Genomic DNA, 17,629 nt, shown 5'->3' with positions numbered 1-17,629 from the left:
CTGCTCACAGTCTACTGAACTACTACGCACAGTGTCACAGGCATTTTCTCGCGCATGCGCAAACGGAGTTTATTTTCGAATTGCCCTCGTACTAGAGCATTTAATATAAACATATTAAGTATTATTTATGTTTATAAGCAGATTTGCTTGTCTTGACATGTAGTTCCAATAACTGAATACTTTTCGAAAATCCAGGGGAGGCAACTGCCTCCTTTTGCCTCTCGCTGCGGGCGGCAAGGCCAGTGTTAACTGCTGATTCCAAATTTTCCCAGAAAACAAAATGAATAAGCTGAATTAATGAAATTTGTGTGAAAACAGTCTTGTTGGCTACATACTTTAGATCATATTACGTTGAATATGTAGCACTGTTTAACATACGGTACAATATTTAACCACCCAATTGTCTGTTAACTTAATTGTTCTATGTACATGAAAAAAATTCAAAGGAAAAGAATATTTTCAGAATTATTAATAAATTCATACGTCTACAATGTACAGTTTTCCTTCTCTACTTAGTTCCAGTGCTTTATAAGAACTGCAAATGAACTCCATGTCATTAATTAACAAGGTAAATCTTTACCTCAAATGAAAGAAAATATTCCTACTAAACGTAGGTTGTAAAATGTTCCTTTGATAGTTAAAAATCACTGAAAATGTGAAATATCACGTTTTTAACCGCCCTAGTTTGGAAATTCTGGGACCTCTCGCAAGCAGTTCGAGGAATAAGGCCGGTAACTTCCACGGAGTGTTGCAATTGCAGTTTCCTGTAACAGTGCTCGAGCAATGAAGAATGCTATGAAACAGAGAGACAAATAATAATAATAACAATAACAATAATAATAATAATAATAATAATAATAATAATAATAATAATAATAATAATAATAATAATAATAATAATAAAATGGAAAAGTTGATTGAAACTGAGAATGCATCTAGTCCTTTATGATACTAGCCATGAGTATTATAGAATACCAAGCTAAAAGATTAACTATGGACTAAAATAGTAGGCGAGTTAGTTTATGTTAATGGTAAGTACAATTCACCTTTCTAAGTGTACTAATTTGAAACTTCATGTTGCAAATGAAATTTGCTCCGCGGGTTTTAACGATGGGCTTATTTTTTCTTACTATCAGTCAGAGTCGTTGTCCATAGGGGGAAGAAGAGGGTAGTCACTTTCCGTTTGCTAAAAAATCACGTGAGGAGGCACGTAAAAATAACAAGAAATGTAATAGTTTACTTGATTTAAATTTGCTTGCCTATTGAAGTTATTAGGTCATTATAAATCCGTATCAGTAATGAAGTGTGATGAATCGATCTCAATAGTGAAGTATTCTCTGTGATGTAGTATAAAATAGTATATTATATAGTAAATTAAATTGGGAAAACAAATAGGAAAACAAGAACATTGCTCTTTCATTATTTCTCGTAAAAAAACATACCCTATTCGTAAAACCCAACTTCCTCGTGAATATGTGAATATCGGTATGACGTTCGACGACGGTCGGCTCGGTACGAAGCCGAGTAGACACGGACGTTCTACTTCGGATCGCAAAACGCAATCAATTGTGGGCAAGGGCGCCCATGTTTTGGTTTCCAAGGGGGAAGCAAGTATAAACGACGTTTCAAATATAGTTTCAAATTTTGCTGTAACTAATATAAAAATTCTATTGGGTTTTCGATATTCCCAAGTACAATTTTCTCTAGAAGGGGGCGAGCGCTCCACCTTGCTCCCCCTGATGGGCGCCCTTGATTGTGGGTGCGAGTCCCGCTGAAGACTGAAGCTATTTATAGGTCTGGTTAAATAAAATAATAAAAAAAAATAATTTATCGAGAATCATTTTGTGTTGGTGCCCCAGCCGGACTAGATAACGTAGGGTAGGGATTAATTACAAAGATTAGCGTATGTGCCTTCGGTATGGGAGACCAAGCTTAAATTCCCGGTAGGAGTTTATGTGGTTGAGATCCCACGTCAAACTTTCGGTCCACGTCTTACATAGCTTCACTGCTGAACGGGATGCTAAACTCAGATCTAACTAACTACTCTTTTAGCATACAGGATATTGTACATAAACGTCTTTCGCAAGTGTGTACTATATATGTAAATTCTATCAGTCCTTTCAGTCAGTATCAAGATCATAATAAAATATTTCCTATGAACAGTAGCACATTGGCGTCTCTGCTATTACTTAAATATATGGATCCTTGTTGTTATTAAATATTTGCATCAACTAAATTACAAAGTACTTTTAAAATTCAATGTCAGATATTGATTCGCACAAACTTCCACTGAGTGTTTTTCCTTATTGCTGTTCTTTCCGCACTTTCGCTCATCATGCGACTTTACAACTGGGATACGAATTTTCTTTCTCCGTTGCCTACTGACTGTGTCCAATATGCGGTATGCTCTCCGTATCTCATCTGTCTTCGACTGTCTCGTATTGGCTGTCCGACGTTGCAGTTAATTAGCGGCCGTCCTTACACAAGAATTAGATAGAGATTCTTCGTGGCTAAGCAGTTAGCGTACTAGCCTTTGACGCCGGAGACCCGGGTTCGGTTCCCGCTGGAGCTCATGTGGTTCGGATTCCACGTTAATCAGTAAGTGCACGTCTTATATAGCCTCGCTGCTAAAAGGGATGCTAAACTTAAATTCAACTCAACAAGAATTAGATATTGTCTATCTAAATACCTTGTTTCACAATCTCTCGGCACCGGTGTGGCGTAATGAATTCTATTAAGTAAGTTCGAGCACGGGGATACACTTTTAACTACTACCCTAATAGATATTCGTTGGGTGAGTACCAGCGGATTGTGAAACATGCATATTTAGATAAAGCACATACTAATTCCTGTGTAATTCTTTGAATCATTTACGAGAGGCCCTATAATTTTCAAACCAAGACGTTTCTGAACTCAATGTTTGGCATTTTCGGCGATTTATACTCTGAACGAAGGCGTTTGCCTACCGGTGTTTATTAGAACTTTTTCTTTCGTTTCAAATGAGCAGTAACATCATAAATTTATAGCACAAAGTTCATTTAACACCCTGTATATAGTTCTTTTTGTACCGGACGAAATTACGTTGTGTTGCAATTTATAAACTGCAATTTCTAGAGAAGAGGAAAATGATCTAGAAAACTGAAATCCGAAAAACCGACATTTCGGTCTTCTTCAAAATCGGTTCGGTTTTTCACCGACATCGGCTTCGGTTTTCTCCAAAAACCTGTTTGGTTTTCACCGAAACTAGTTTCGGTGGAAACTGTTTTATTTCTGTGGGAACGGAATCGGTTTCTGGAGACCAACGAAGCACTATTCTGGTCAGAAATAGAAACAGTTTTGGAAAAAACTGAAACTGGGTTTGGAGAAAACCGGAACCAGTTTTGAAGAAAACCGAAATCGGTTTCGGCGAAAAACAGGTTTTTTGAAAATTTTCTAAACCCGGTTTCGGTTTTTCTAAAAACCGGAAACCGAAACACTTTTTTTTTTCTGTCCATCATTAATCTTATCAGTCAGATATTCTGGCAACCCTGTGAAGGAATGCAAAAACAACTTATATCTGCTCTGCCTACACCCCCTTCACCAAGAACATCACGTAAGCGTAGTATTTCCTTCTGATTTAAACTTTAAACAAATAAGAATGTATTATTAGGTGAAGTAGCTACTCACTGTGAGAGCCTCAGTGTACAAAACATTTGACAAATCACTTTTTAACGTTTGACACGTAAACGAATTTGCAATAAAGTTGTTACTGGTGTTTTTTTTTTCAGTACCGTGCCGTGAGGAGGCAACGGCCCCGGCGCCGAAGTAATGCGGGCGCAAAATTCGACAAGAAAAATAAAAAGAAGGAAAGAAAAGAAAGGGGAAACTATGTACGGGGCACCGCTGTATACTCTCGCTCCACGGCACGGCACTGTATTATTTGTTTTATTTTTTTAAAACTACAATGTAAGTAACTTACAAGGCAATTGTAAATTATACAATTGTAAAATCCTATGTAAGCAACAAGTTTCTTTGTGCAATGTGCCAAATTTCAAGTGTTTTTCTTGTCAAATATAAGTGTTTTACAATGTAAAATGATGTATCATTATTGTAAATTCTCCTGAGAGAAAAACTAGTCATATTTAAAGTGCAGATAATAATTTAATAGATACAAATAAGCATATTACAAACACACAATCAACAAGATTACATTATAAATGTGTAATATTTCATAATACAGAAATTCATAAAACAAAGGTATGTTTGCGAAAGTAAAGAAAATAACTGTCCATTTTAAGCACTGTCCTCTAAGACAACAGATAAACTGATAACACATGAACGATGATTTATTCTATGCCTGTTTCGCCGAACCCAGGTGAGTCATTTTCGGCGAAACAGGAATTCCTGTTTGACTGAATCATGTTTAGATGGAAATAGGAAATCAATTGGACAAAGTAGGGCCGCTTAGCAAGAAAGCTTGCTCTAAAGAATCGGATGCAAGATTAATTCTGGCAAGTTTGGCTCAGGCTATATGAGCGATGATATGTGTGATGGAATGAAGAAAGTGGGAGTTCTCTGTCATTTTTTCCCTATTGTATTTCTTTCTTATGATCTATCAATAATTTTCTAATAAACTTCCGGTCCTTCGATTCCAACCAAGTTGCGCCTGGAATAGGATTTAATAAAAATGCTTTCTTAGAAGTTCCAGTTATCGTAGAGGGCTGCATTTTGAGTTTACAGGCGCTTAATTATTTGAAGAATTGTCGAAAGAGTACACCTATTAAATTAATATGAGATAGTCTAAAAAAAAAAAAAAAAAAAAAAAAAGTGGGACTTTTGTACGTGAGATGGCGTTAGTGTCGCAAATATCAGGGGATATGATTTGCAGCGGGAAAAGCCTAACGTTATTTAAAAGCTGAGAGCCAAAACTAGTAGATTGGAATTCTTAGAATTAGAGAGTAAGTATTGCGCCGTGTAGATGAATGATTTTCCCGCAAGGCTGCGCTACATTTTCAGTTTTATTTTGATAAAGGTGAAAATGATGTGCAGGCCTGTGAAGAAGTCTGTTGTGCATTGGAAAGGAATCTTATCAAAAGCAACAACGAAAAATGCTTCAGTCACTTTTGTTCTGGAATGTTCCTGGCAGTGGGAGACCAATCATAGCAAAGTGGATCATATTCTGACAAAAGTTGAGGAGATCGGCACTTAAGAGTCTTCATCCCGGCGAAATTAAAATATCGCTAATTTTACAGTAATTATGTGATATCTTCAAATAGATAAAAGATAATTGAAATATGGAACAAGAGCGCCCTAGACAATATTATTTTGCGTGAGGTATCGTTATCACAAGTCACCTAGTGGCTTTATGTTTTCAGCTGTTTAGAAACGCGAAAATAAATGCCGATTTTCAAAATGGCTCGAAATCGAAAGCAGATAAGTGAGTCGTGATAACGGTTTCTCATGTAAAATAATATTGTCTAGGGCGATCTTGTTCCACATTTCGATTATCTTTTGTCTATTTGAAGATATCACATAATTATTGTAAAATAAGCGGTATTTTAATTTCGGCGGGATGAAGACTCTTAAGCAGTGACGACATCAGCAAACAGTGTATACTATTTAAAGAAAGCTGTCTAAAAAACCAGAAGCTTGATGTTTAGGTGTCAGATGATCTAACTCAAAAACATTTACTCGATCGATTTTCTACCTACGAATCTCTACTGAAACATATCGAGCTAGAGTCATTTCAGAGACGGTTGATCACGAGTGATGAAAATTGGATAACCCACGAATGAACGAAAAAATCGTGGTTGAAGGGAAAAGAAGCTCCAAAGTCTGTGAGGAAGCCCACAGACACCAGGAAAGTCGTGCTGTGCACTTGGTGTGATTGGAAGAGCATTGTGCATCAGGAGCTACTGCCGGCCAGAACGATAGACTCGGACCTGTATTGTTGACAATTAGCGCGAGTACATTTAGCATTTCGAAAGAAACGACCAAAGCTGGTTAAGACAAAAGAGTGTCGTATACTATGCTGACAACACCAGAGCGCATACATCTTTAACGACCTTTCAAAAATCGAGAGACCTAGCAATATCAGACTATAATTTGTTCCGGTCTTTGCAGAATGCCCTGAAAACGGTTAAATTAGTTACAAAAGAGGCCAGTCAAGACCATGTGTCACAATTTTTTGACCAGAAATCACAGATAAATAGCTACAGGATTATGACGTTGCCGGAGAAATGGCAGAAAGACATCGAGCAAAATAATGTACATGTCAGGTTTTATAATATTATTTTAAAATCATGATAAATATCTTCCCAATTTTGATCTCCAAATCCTGAATACTTTTTAGACAATCTGATACCTAGATATTAGAAAAGAGTATTCCCTCTTAGCTTCCTACTCAGAGGCTAGGGAAAATACGCTGAGAAAACAAATTGTAGGTGGCGTACTTAAAAGGGTAGGTTACATGCATAATTCCTGTATTTATTGGACTAAACGTACAGCAGACGTATAACTGAAAACGAGTGTGTTATAATACTTTCCGTATAAACATACCGTACTTTCCGCATGAAACAATATAGGCGGTCAGGATCTCACGTACAAACAGACGTAAATAACATATAGCTGAGGAATGTAACATAAGTATATGCATGTGATATACGGAAAACTGTTAGATGTCAGACATCCTGCAACGGCATTCTAAGGGCAGTGTCTATGTTGCAGGGATAACGTATGCTCCATACTGATTTTTGTAGTAAGCAAGAGGATTCCGTATTTTTATACAATATACCGCTGTTCGGAGAACGGATTTTTCTCAGTGTACATCCATTCATAAAAATTACAGTGTTGGCAGAAAAACAACGCTCCTAAAATCGAAGTTAAGGCAACGACTAAAGGAGCGATCTCAACTGCATTTGGCTACGTATCATGTTGTTTTGGTTTCCTGTGAACTACTTTTTAAATAACATTATTACTTAGTGTTAATAACTGTATGTTAAAACTATTTTGTTTATTGGAAACTAAATACAATTATTATTTAAAAAGTAGTTCACAGGAAACTAAAACAAGATGATACGTAACCAAATGAAGTTGAGTTCGTTCCTCTAGTTTCTGCCTTAACTTAGAGTTTAGGGGCGTTGTTATTGTGGCAACACTTTAGTTTCTATGGATGGCAACACTGACCATTCTTCAGATTCATAATTTCTGTTGTAGAATTACATTATCTATGACTGTGGTAAGTTGAATTTCATTATCTCATTTCAGTTATGAGAAACAAGCAAAAGAAAAATTGCAAACTTTGTATTATTTTTAGAAAGGCAGGCTCTTAAGTTTAAAATTTCGTGCAGATATGTATGTACAGTACGTAAGTACGTTGAACGGCATGGCTTCTAAGCAAGTATAAATAAAACCGAGACACAAGTGACCACGATCACGATATAGGAGGACAAGGGGTATTCCCCCTGCCGCCCAAGAAATTAAACTGGGTTAGTCATTGCAGAGATGAATGGACAGACAAAACATATATCAAGAAATCACTTTATTTATTTATTTATTTTGGTATGAGGGCCATGAAAGGATAAATCAATTGAAATCTCTAATTCAATTTTTCTTTTAAATCATCGTACTTTTTTTTTAATATCGTCGCTTGAAAGTTAAAAGAAAAAATAAGGAATTACTATAACTTTAGAAAATTATCTTTATTTCGTTTATTCTTTGAATGAAGTTTTACTGCAATTTACCAGAGAACATAAATTAATTTGCACTTAATCTTAAAACAAGAATTGAAAACAATAGTTTCTACATGATAAAGAAATAAACAAATAGTAGATTTTTTTTTTTTTTTTTTTTTTTTTTTTTGCACTATCATGTAAAGTAAACGCTCTTTTTTGAGATCTGCAACTACAAGGATCGCTTCTCATTCATCGATTCTGTCGCTTTCGCACCCAACGCCATCTTTTAGCCATTGTTAGAAAGAGAATAAGTTCCCATCCACCTTGTGAGGAAAACTGGAACTTCAATGTAGTTGTTAGCGTACTGCCACAAATCAAGCTTACAGAGTAGCCCAATACAGAGGCACATTGACTCTTCAAAATTTTAATTTACAGTGGAAATAGTGTATTATTCACCTCAGTTGATGTTTTGGAAAAAGTTTGCAATGAATGTATAAGCGCTTAGATCATTTGTAATAGCCATTAAAATGCATAATTAAAACAGAATTCGAGATCATTCGATCTTGTTCAATAATAGACTTCACTTACTCAGCACGCATATGAAATTCAATCATATGCGTCGAGCTCTGGACTATTAAAGTTGGAATTTTGAGTTACAAGGTAGATTTTTTTAAAAGCAATATAAACTCTATATACAAAAGAAGTTCTCACTGATTGATTAGGTCTAAACAATGCCCAAGCTAAACCGCTTAAACTAGAAACTTGAAATTTGGACAGGGTGTAAGATTTGTGACGTAAGGTCCCACTAAGGAGGGACATTTGGAAATTCGACGACTAGGAGGTTAAAGAGGAGTGGCAATTATTATCTTTAAAATTGCCTAATTTCGAAATCTTCGAATGTTAAAGGCATGAAACGTGTTATATAAATTTGTTATTTAAAATAATTAGACACGTCTTTGAGCGTTCTTTTATTTGAACTAGAAAGGAAGGGGTTACAATTGGTGTAATTGGATGGCCAGATCTCGAAATTTGTCAGGGTTAGATAACTGCAGTGTGAAGCCGTAGGCTGAGCAAATGTAGGGGTCTGGCAGCGAAGTCCCCAGCTAACCGAAGGCTAGTATAGGCCTACGTATAGTAATGAAAGTGATCTGATGGGGTGTGCTCAAATCACAGAAAAATGACTGATCCGATTAAAATGTTTTTTTTTAAATATATATATTAACTACGTTGAACTGGGTTCTTATCATGTTACCTGTCATGTAACAATGCATATCCTAACGGGGAAATGGAGATAATTTACGCGAAAATCTCATGAGCTCGTCAAATTACGAAGGTTAGGAACGATACATAAACTCATTTACAAATAAACAGAAACGTGTACAAGCCCGGAAAAATTGGACATTTTGTCCGCAACACTGCTTTCTGATATTTGTAATCGCATTACGAGAAAACGGCTAAGCAGTATGACTCGATTTGACTTTTAACATCCCTTTCAGCAGCAAGGCTATATGAGACATGGATCTACAGCTTAATGTGGAATCCGAACCACATGAACTCCCGCCGGGAATCAAACACGGGTCTCCTACGCCAAAGACGCGTATTCTAACCACTTAGCCACGAGAGAGCTCAGGTAAACTGTTCGAAATGAATTTTGAAATAAAGTAAGTATCTATCTTGACCTACGTTTTTCACATGTTACTTTGATTCAAGGGAGTACCCAAAGGGGATATGTGGGAGTCAAACTTTACGATGCGGAAATTAGATTACATCACAATAGAGATCTGCACGGACTCGGCCCGAGCTCGCGGGCCTGACTTGGGCCCGCAAAGCATATTTCACTTCGGGCCCATGCTGGGCTCGGGCCGTAAATTTTTAAATATAGAACCATATTTCTCGGGCCTTTTCGGGCCTAACTTTGTAAATATACTGTACAACGATGTATATTGGACCGTTTTTTCTGGAGAACTTTTAAAGCACAACTGTAAAATTAAACCTCTAATTGCTGTAAATAAAAATATAATTTTGCGTTATTTATTATGTTTCTGCAATTCGGGCTTATTTCGGGCCCATTTGATTGATCACGAGCTCCGGCCGGGCTCAGGCCTAAATGCTAAAACATATTTCGGACTCCGGTCAGGCTTCACATTATAAATTCACGGGCCAGGCAGTGGATGGGCTAAAAATTCCCTCACGAGCCCCTCAAGCTAGTAACATAGAGAACGATATATCAACTCCTCATTATAAATAATAATACAAACTTTTCAGCGTTTTTGGACTTGTGTTTTAAGGGGGGAGGAAAAAGAAGCATTTTCTTTCGGCACATCGGTATTATTTGTCGCTTGTGATCGCACCATGGTCATGGGAGCTTGAGTTTCATCATGCCACTTCGATTAACGTTATTTTTAACGCCCAAATAGTTTGTGTCTAAAACGGTAGATGGCGCCACTGTCACCAATGTTAACATATACAACTAATAAAATTAAAACAATCAAAAATAAAATGAATAATTCAAAAATTAAGCAAAAAGGGATATAATCCGGTTAATGCACGTTAAAAAATCTAGGGAATGGTGCGTGCCGATTTCACATATTGTTGTTAGTTTCATTGTTAGAGGCCACCATTGTTAAGTAAACAATCAACTTTATCTGTCTTACTTTCTACCACAAACTGACCAAACTTTGCACACCCATTTAAGGGTCTTAATTGGGTAGGGAGTTAAAAAGAAAAAAACTACTGTTTTATGATTTTTTGTTATTACACTTTGAAATGTGTATCTTAATGCGCAAGGGGTTCAAATATTTCTTATCAGGCAGTAAATAAATAAATAAAGTTGCTATTTAGTAAAACAAACACATGGAACTAACCTGTTATTAAACGATTATTTGAAGCAGAAGAAAGTAATGATAAGAGGTTGATTACCTAAGTTGTAAACGTAGTGCACAAAATTCCCGGCCAAGGAAGTTTGTGTGGACTTTCTCGGGGAACTCCCGTTTCCTTCTACATTCTCACTCCCCCACTTCTCCTAATATCATTCACTTGCTTTAGTCTACTCATCATCGTCCCTTAGCCTCAAGGGCATAATCGTGGGAAGCATTCAATATTAAACTGAAATATTTAATTCCATTTCATATTCCTGGGGGATTTTCGTAGTTCCTGGCAGGGGCGATCGGGGCGATCTGCCCCCCCAAAGAGGTATCCTTCTTATATAAAACCCATCCCAGAGTTTGGAGCTTTTAAAAGTAGCTCTAAGTAGCAGTATTACAACCCACCGCCCCCCAGAAGTCCGTCCTGGATCCGCCCCTGGTTTCTGGTTGGAATTCCCCTCAGACCATTTCTTGAAATCATCACTAGTGCCACAGATTCAAAATATGGACCCAAAATCAGAAAAAAAAAATACAATGAATATTTGTTATATTAATATACTAACTACAGTTGTTCACACCCCTCAAGCACTCGGCCCGCTATACAGTACAGGTTATAATCGCATTCTCCACCAACCACACCGACTATGGGGTTTCTGGTTCTATCCCAGGAATTAAGTTTGGGATTGGGAATTAGATTTCTGGGATGTTAGCATTAGGAGCAATGGTAGCCTGCTACGTATGAGGGATGACGTCCATCAGCGATTACACTATCCAAGAAAGGGAAGAGGCCTGGGATTTATATGTTAGGTATTATCCCGGCATTTGCCTGGTGTGAATGAGAAAAAACTTAATCAGGATGGCTGGTCTGAAAAAAAAAGCTCTTACACTTTTTCGGATCGAACACCGGGAATCGAACCCGGGACTGCTCACATCAAAGGAGAGAACGTTAGCGTTCACGCTACGCAAGGTCACAATCCCAGTACGTTTGTGCTAGACAACAACGTGTCCGTGGGGTTTCTCGGGTACTCCATTTCGTCGCACATTCTCATTCCACCAATTTTTCCATTATCATTCACTTGCCTTAATATTCGTTTCCTTCAGCCTAACGGACATAATAATGGGACGTTAAAGATTTCATTTGCACCCTCTGCTGTCATTCTCTGCTTCGGCTTGGCTGGCTGCTTCTGATTAATAGGGATGAGCACGAGACAAGATTTAAGGCTGTCTCGACTGGAAAAATGTATATTTCTCTATTGGAAGAGTTGTATCTCAACCAGGGGCGGATCCAGGACGGACTTCTGGTGAGGGGGGGCTGCGGGTTATAATACTGCTACTTACAGCAACTTTTAAGAGCTTCAAACTCTGGGATGGGTTTTATGTATATATAAAATTAAAAAAAAAAACTTTCCTCTTCTGGGGGGCAATCGCCCCCTGGATCTGCCACTGATCTCAACTCGAATTTTGTCAGGAAAATTCTGTCTCGTCTCGTCTCGTGCGTATCCGTACTGGTTAGTGAGCAGCCGATCTCAGGCAAGCAAACTACAGCGCATGCAGCGTTATTTATTAGCGTGATTATTTACTATGAAAATAATTAAAAAAAATAGCATTACTCATAGACTGTTAGAATGGGACATTTGTCTTTAATAATAATAATAATAATAATAATAATAATAATAATAATAATAATAATAATAATAATAATAATAATAATAATAATAATAATAATAATAAATCTTTATGAAACGATAAAACACTAGAAAATAAACGAGGCGTTCATCTGTTAATTAAATTTTAATATTATTTCATTACATAATACTATACTCTGCTGTATACAAAACATGAATTTCCACAAGGGACAGGTTAAGCTTGACGTCTCCGTCGGTGTGGGGAGTCGAGGATTCAATTTCTTATTGGAGCTCTCACGTAGTTTGGATTCCACGTTAAACTTTAGGTCCACATCTCATAGAAATATGGTCACGATCAGGGCCGTGCCGTGAGGAGGGGGGGACGAACGGGGCGACGGCCCCGGGCGCCGAAGTAAGGGGGGAGAAAAATTCCATGGAATATATGTATGGGGGCGTCGTCGTATACTCTCGCCCCGGGCGCTGATTTTCCACGGCGCGTTCCTGGCCACGATGCTAAAAGGGACGCCATTCAATCAAGCTTTAGATACTACCGGCGTATTTTTCGCATTATTTGTTCCTGGTATAATTGGAATAGTAAATTTACGTCCCATACGAATGCTCTGTAGGCAAAAGACACGAATGATTAATGATTTGATTTTTCGTTTAGTGTATCTTTCAGAAGCGCGACTGCATGGGACGTGGATCTAAGCTTAACATAAAATCTGAAGCACATGAGTTCTCGCCGGGAATCAAACCCAGGTCTCAAACACCAAAGGCGCGTACGCTAATTGCTTAGCTACAATGACTAATGAAACGGAATGATTGTGAAAGAGGTGGGGGAATGTGAACGTGAGAGAAATGGGAGGGATTGAAGGCTTCATTTGGGGATGGCAGGGGCAATTCCCCCAACCTGAGTTTGAGAAACTTTCTGCTTTTCTTTTCTTCTCTCTTTTTTTTCTTTTTACTAATTGTATACTAAGATACTAAAGACAAACATGAATCTGTTGTCGGTAGACAATTCCCCCATCTCCTCTTGCAAGGCCTGAAACGATGCTGCTGGAGAGAACCTTAATAAAATTCACGCAGACAATGTCATGCGATTTTCTGCTACAAATTTACATCCCCTGAGATAGAATCAGGGACCAGAGGGAAAGGCTACACATCTAAGCAACTGTAACCTCTTGTAGGTTCCAAATAAATACTTTATATCGAACTTCCAATGGTCACGTTACTCACGAAACGAGACGAGACGAAAAATAAAGCTTCCTTGTCTCGTCTCTTAAATTTTGTAGAGGTCTCGTCTCGATTCTCTAAGAATACTTACTGCCCACTCTCAGTTTCATGTTTCTTCTAGATGATTTTTTTTGGAGGGCCAGCGCTCTGAGAGTACCTCCCCGGAGTACACCAAAATAAACGTCTACAATATATTAATAAATAGAATAGTACCAGCAGTGCCCCCCGGAAACATTTTTTCTGAAAGAACGACTGCCCAGTTTTACCTTCTAGATCCGCCAATGTAGTAGATACATGATTATTGATGCACACGTTATAAAATATCAAAATATAACATGCGGACCAGCGTTTCCCAACCTTTTTCAACTTGAGGCACACTACGGGTGTTACTTGGATTCTCGCGGCACACTTATAGATATTATTTGTAAATATAAAACACAGTGGTATTTTTTCTGTGATTATTGATCTCCTCCCAGAGAAGAAAGCTCTATCACTGTTTTTTCCCCGTGGTAAATCATTATGCTTATTTTTCATTCCAATTTAAAAATAGAAAACAATTCCAATGAAATATTGGACTCAAGTTTTTAAAAATACGTTTTGTTTTTAAAAACCGTATCCAACCTTTTACTAAGAAGGAAGATCACTAAATAGCGAACGAACAAACAAATCTCTTTTACTTTTTAAAACACAAATGTTGGTAATTTGTCGAAAGAATTGAATGGTATTTTAACTTTTCAAGTTGCTAAATAGTCTGCAACAATAAAGAAGCAATAGTGGTCATAACAATGACAACAAATACTTTTTTCAACATTGGAAATATACAGAACAGTAACACGGTATGAAACTTAAAATTGTAGATTCATAGTAGAGGTTCATAGTAATGTGAAATACAAATATACACTTTTCCCTACGTTTTACAATTTGATTTCTACAAAATTAATAATTTTGTTTCGATTCCTCGCGGCACACCAGCGGCCCATTCACGGCACACCGGTTGGGAAACGCTGATGCAGACTATCGAGAAATGCTTCTGCGTTTTACGTACACTTTTTATCTTATATAAAATCTGTGGTATATAAAGTGCGGTAAGCACCTGTAGCTTTTCAAGATAAGCCATTGAATTATAATGTATTAAATTATAAGATTAACATTTTAACCATACTTACAACTAGAGTATAAATGTTGATAGATGTCCTTTCATGAGTTTACAATCATTTCATCTATTTATAGTTTTTATATATGAATAATGAAACAACAAAACAGGGTTTGAAACTTGAGACTCCAGGAAACTCGTGTTTTCCATGAGACTCGAGCAAGTTATCACCAAGACTCCAAAACCAGACCAAAAATGAAATGCTTCTCCCCTTTGTCGATAAAAAGTAAAATGTCCTGATTTCTAACCACATTTTAAAGAGTCAACTCATGTTAACTCTTTCATATTTCATATTCTCATAGAAAAGAAATTAACAATTACTGCATTACTTAACGAACATTACTTCAGATGCAAACTTCAAGATGTTTTACCACAACTATCTCATATCCTCATTTGTGTTCTTGTCTCTTTCATTACGTATAGGACGATCAGTGATTTATTTGTGGATTTTGTAGAAGGGGGGAATTTTTATAAATGATTGCTACTAAAACATGAAGTTGAATTCTTGTATTTTGTAACAGACTATATAGCCTATGAAAGGGGTATTTTTCCCTGGGAAGACTGAACTAAGAGACAAGGAAGTCAAAACTTAGAAGGGGGGAAATTCTCAGGCTTCCCTGGCTACAAATAAATCCCTGAGGACGATGCATATTTTCCTTTGAATATAGAAATAGCGTTCTCGGTGAAATGAAGTGTGAAATAAAATCGTAAGAAAGAAATTACAAACTTCAATGATGGAGAAAAAGGTTTTAAAAAATATTTAGAGGAAGTAAAGAAAAAACGGGCTCAGCCGGGATTTGAACCCGGGACCTCCTGCACCCAAAGCAGGAATCATACCCCTAGACCACTGAGCCGCGATGAAGAAGAAGGTGAGTTCTCGCGAGTTTCCGTTTCAGACACGTCGTGTTGCTGGAACTCGCAACGCAAGTGTAATTGACCTCCAATTTATAACCCTTTTAAGATATGTGCTAATAAGTACACGTATCACTCTCTTACTCCTAGAATGTGAAACGGAAAAGGAAATAGAAGGATTGAGCAAATGCAGTATATTAACGTATCAAAAGGAAAATGAAAAAAAAAAAAAAAAAAACTTCAGAAGTAGAGAGTCTATTACATCAGAGAAAAAAAAATGTTCGAATTTATTACCATAGTTCCTTAATCTATGTTTATTAGTTCTTGTTCAGAATGTGGTGTCACGAGTGGAACGTGCACGTCAAGATTAGACACACCACTCCAAGTAATTGTTAAAAAAACATATAGGCCTATAAATATTTCACTAATTTCCTTCTTACTGCTCTCCAAAACATTTGCGCTGGGCGATCACAACCAATTCCACTTGCCATAATGTTCATCCGAGCAGCTCATATAAACAAGACAAATTGAGAACCTTCTTCTTCTTTTTTTTTTAAAGTCGGTTAAAAATTGGGGAAAATATCTTCTAATAGAAAACGATTCCTATTCTGTAATTGATTTCTTTTAAAGCAAATCTTTGGACAGTTGTTCCCCAATCAGGACGGTCGAATTATTTTTTACAAAATAGGAGACACAACACCCTGTACCGTAATCAGTGCCCTGTACGAGCAGAGCCGCCTTGTCCATATAGAGCAGCGTTTCCCAACCGGTGTGCCGCGGCACACTGGTGTGCCGCGGCACACTGGTGTGCCGTGAATTGACCGCTGGTGTGCCGCGAGGAAATCGAAACAAATTATTAATTCTATAGCAATCAAATTGCAATACAAAGGAAAAATGTATATTTGTATTTCACATTACTATGAATCTACAACTTCAAGTTTCATACCGTGTTACTTTTCTGTACATTTTAATGTTGAAAAAAGTATTTGTTATCATTGTTATGACTATTATTGCTTCTTTATTGCTGCAGACTATTTCGTAACTTGAAATTTTAAAATATCATTCAATCCTTTTGACAAAGCAAACATGCTTACAAACTACCTACATTTGTGTTTTAATACTAAAAGAGATTTTTTGTTCGTTCGTTATTTAGTGATCTTTCTTCTTAGTGAAAAGTTGGATCCAGTTTTCGAAAAAGAAAGCTTAGTTTTAAAAACCTGAGTCTAATATTCCATTGCAATTGTTTTCTATTTTTAAATTAGAATGAAAAATAAGCATAATAATTTACCACGGGAAAAAAACAGTGATCGAGCTTTCTTCTCTGTGAGAAGTAGATCAGTAATCACAGAAAAAAATACCACGGTATTATATATTTACAAATAATACTATCTATGAGTGTGCCGCGAGAATTCAAGTTACACCCGTGGTGTGCCGCAAGTTGAAAAAGGTTGGGAAACGCTGATATAGAGGATCTAGGCGACCTCTCAGGGCGACAAATTTTAGAAGCGATGTTTTTTTTTTTTTTTTTTTAATTTCTGGCCTTCCTTAGCCTTTAACATTAATAGGACTAATACAGTTATTACAACAAGCTATTACCTATAAAAGCGTTAAAGCCAACTAATCACATGTGAAGCGTTCAAAGCACATGAAATTCATGTCCAATTACAGAGGCGGCTTTAGGATTTTAATTTTGGGTAGACTCGCTCCCTTGCATATTGATACATATACACATTTGATTGATTAATGACAGTAGGAAATTACTTTTACAGTAGTGGTTGATGGTATTTGTTAAATAATTATCTACCATTAATATAAATAGTGGAAAATATATTCACTCTATTGTACCTTTTAGCGTTCATATATTTTTCCAATTTTTTGGGTAGGCCCGTGCCTACCTGGCCTACCCGCTAAAGCCGCCACTGTCCAATAACCAAAATTGTGAGTAAAAGAGCAAGCAAAAAAGAACAATCGATTCAACGTCCCAAGAATACGTTCCAACTCCGCCGGTAACCATCTATTCAAACCGGAAGTGGTAGAAATTTAGTACTATTTCGGGTTTCAATATTTATATTTATAGAGAAAAAGCAGTAAGAGACGCGAGAAGCAGTTCTCTGGAATCGAACCAACGTCTCAATAATAGATCCCATCTCATCCGTTAACCCTTTATTAACCGTTAACCTTCTGTTAACACTAGATTCAAACCAGAAGCAGTAGAGATCAACCATTTCCGGGTTCAAGTGAGATCGCAGT

At 37.0% G+C, this 17,629-nt stretch overlaps 1 non-coding gene across 1 annotated transcript; it reads right to left on the bottom strand.

Moving 5' to 3' along the window:
• Positions 1-15,309: 15,309 nt before the first annotated feature.
• On the bottom strand, positions 15,310-15,381 carry TRNAP-UGG (transfer RNA proline (anticodon UGG)). Its single transcript has one exon. It is a non-coding gene; the product is annotated as a tRNA-Pro (tRNA).
• Positions 15,382-17,629: the final 2,248 nt, after the last annotated feature.

The sequence above is a fragment of the Thermobia domestica genome, chromosome 18 (assembly GCF_964235325.1).
Source record: "Thermobia domestica chromosome 18, izTheDome1.hap1.1, whole genome shotgun sequence".
Lineage (NCBI taxonomy): Eukaryota > Metazoa > Arthropoda > Insecta > Zygentoma > Lepismatidae > Thermobia > Thermobia domestica.
This window is presented reverse-complemented; position numbering and strand designations above follow the sequence as displayed.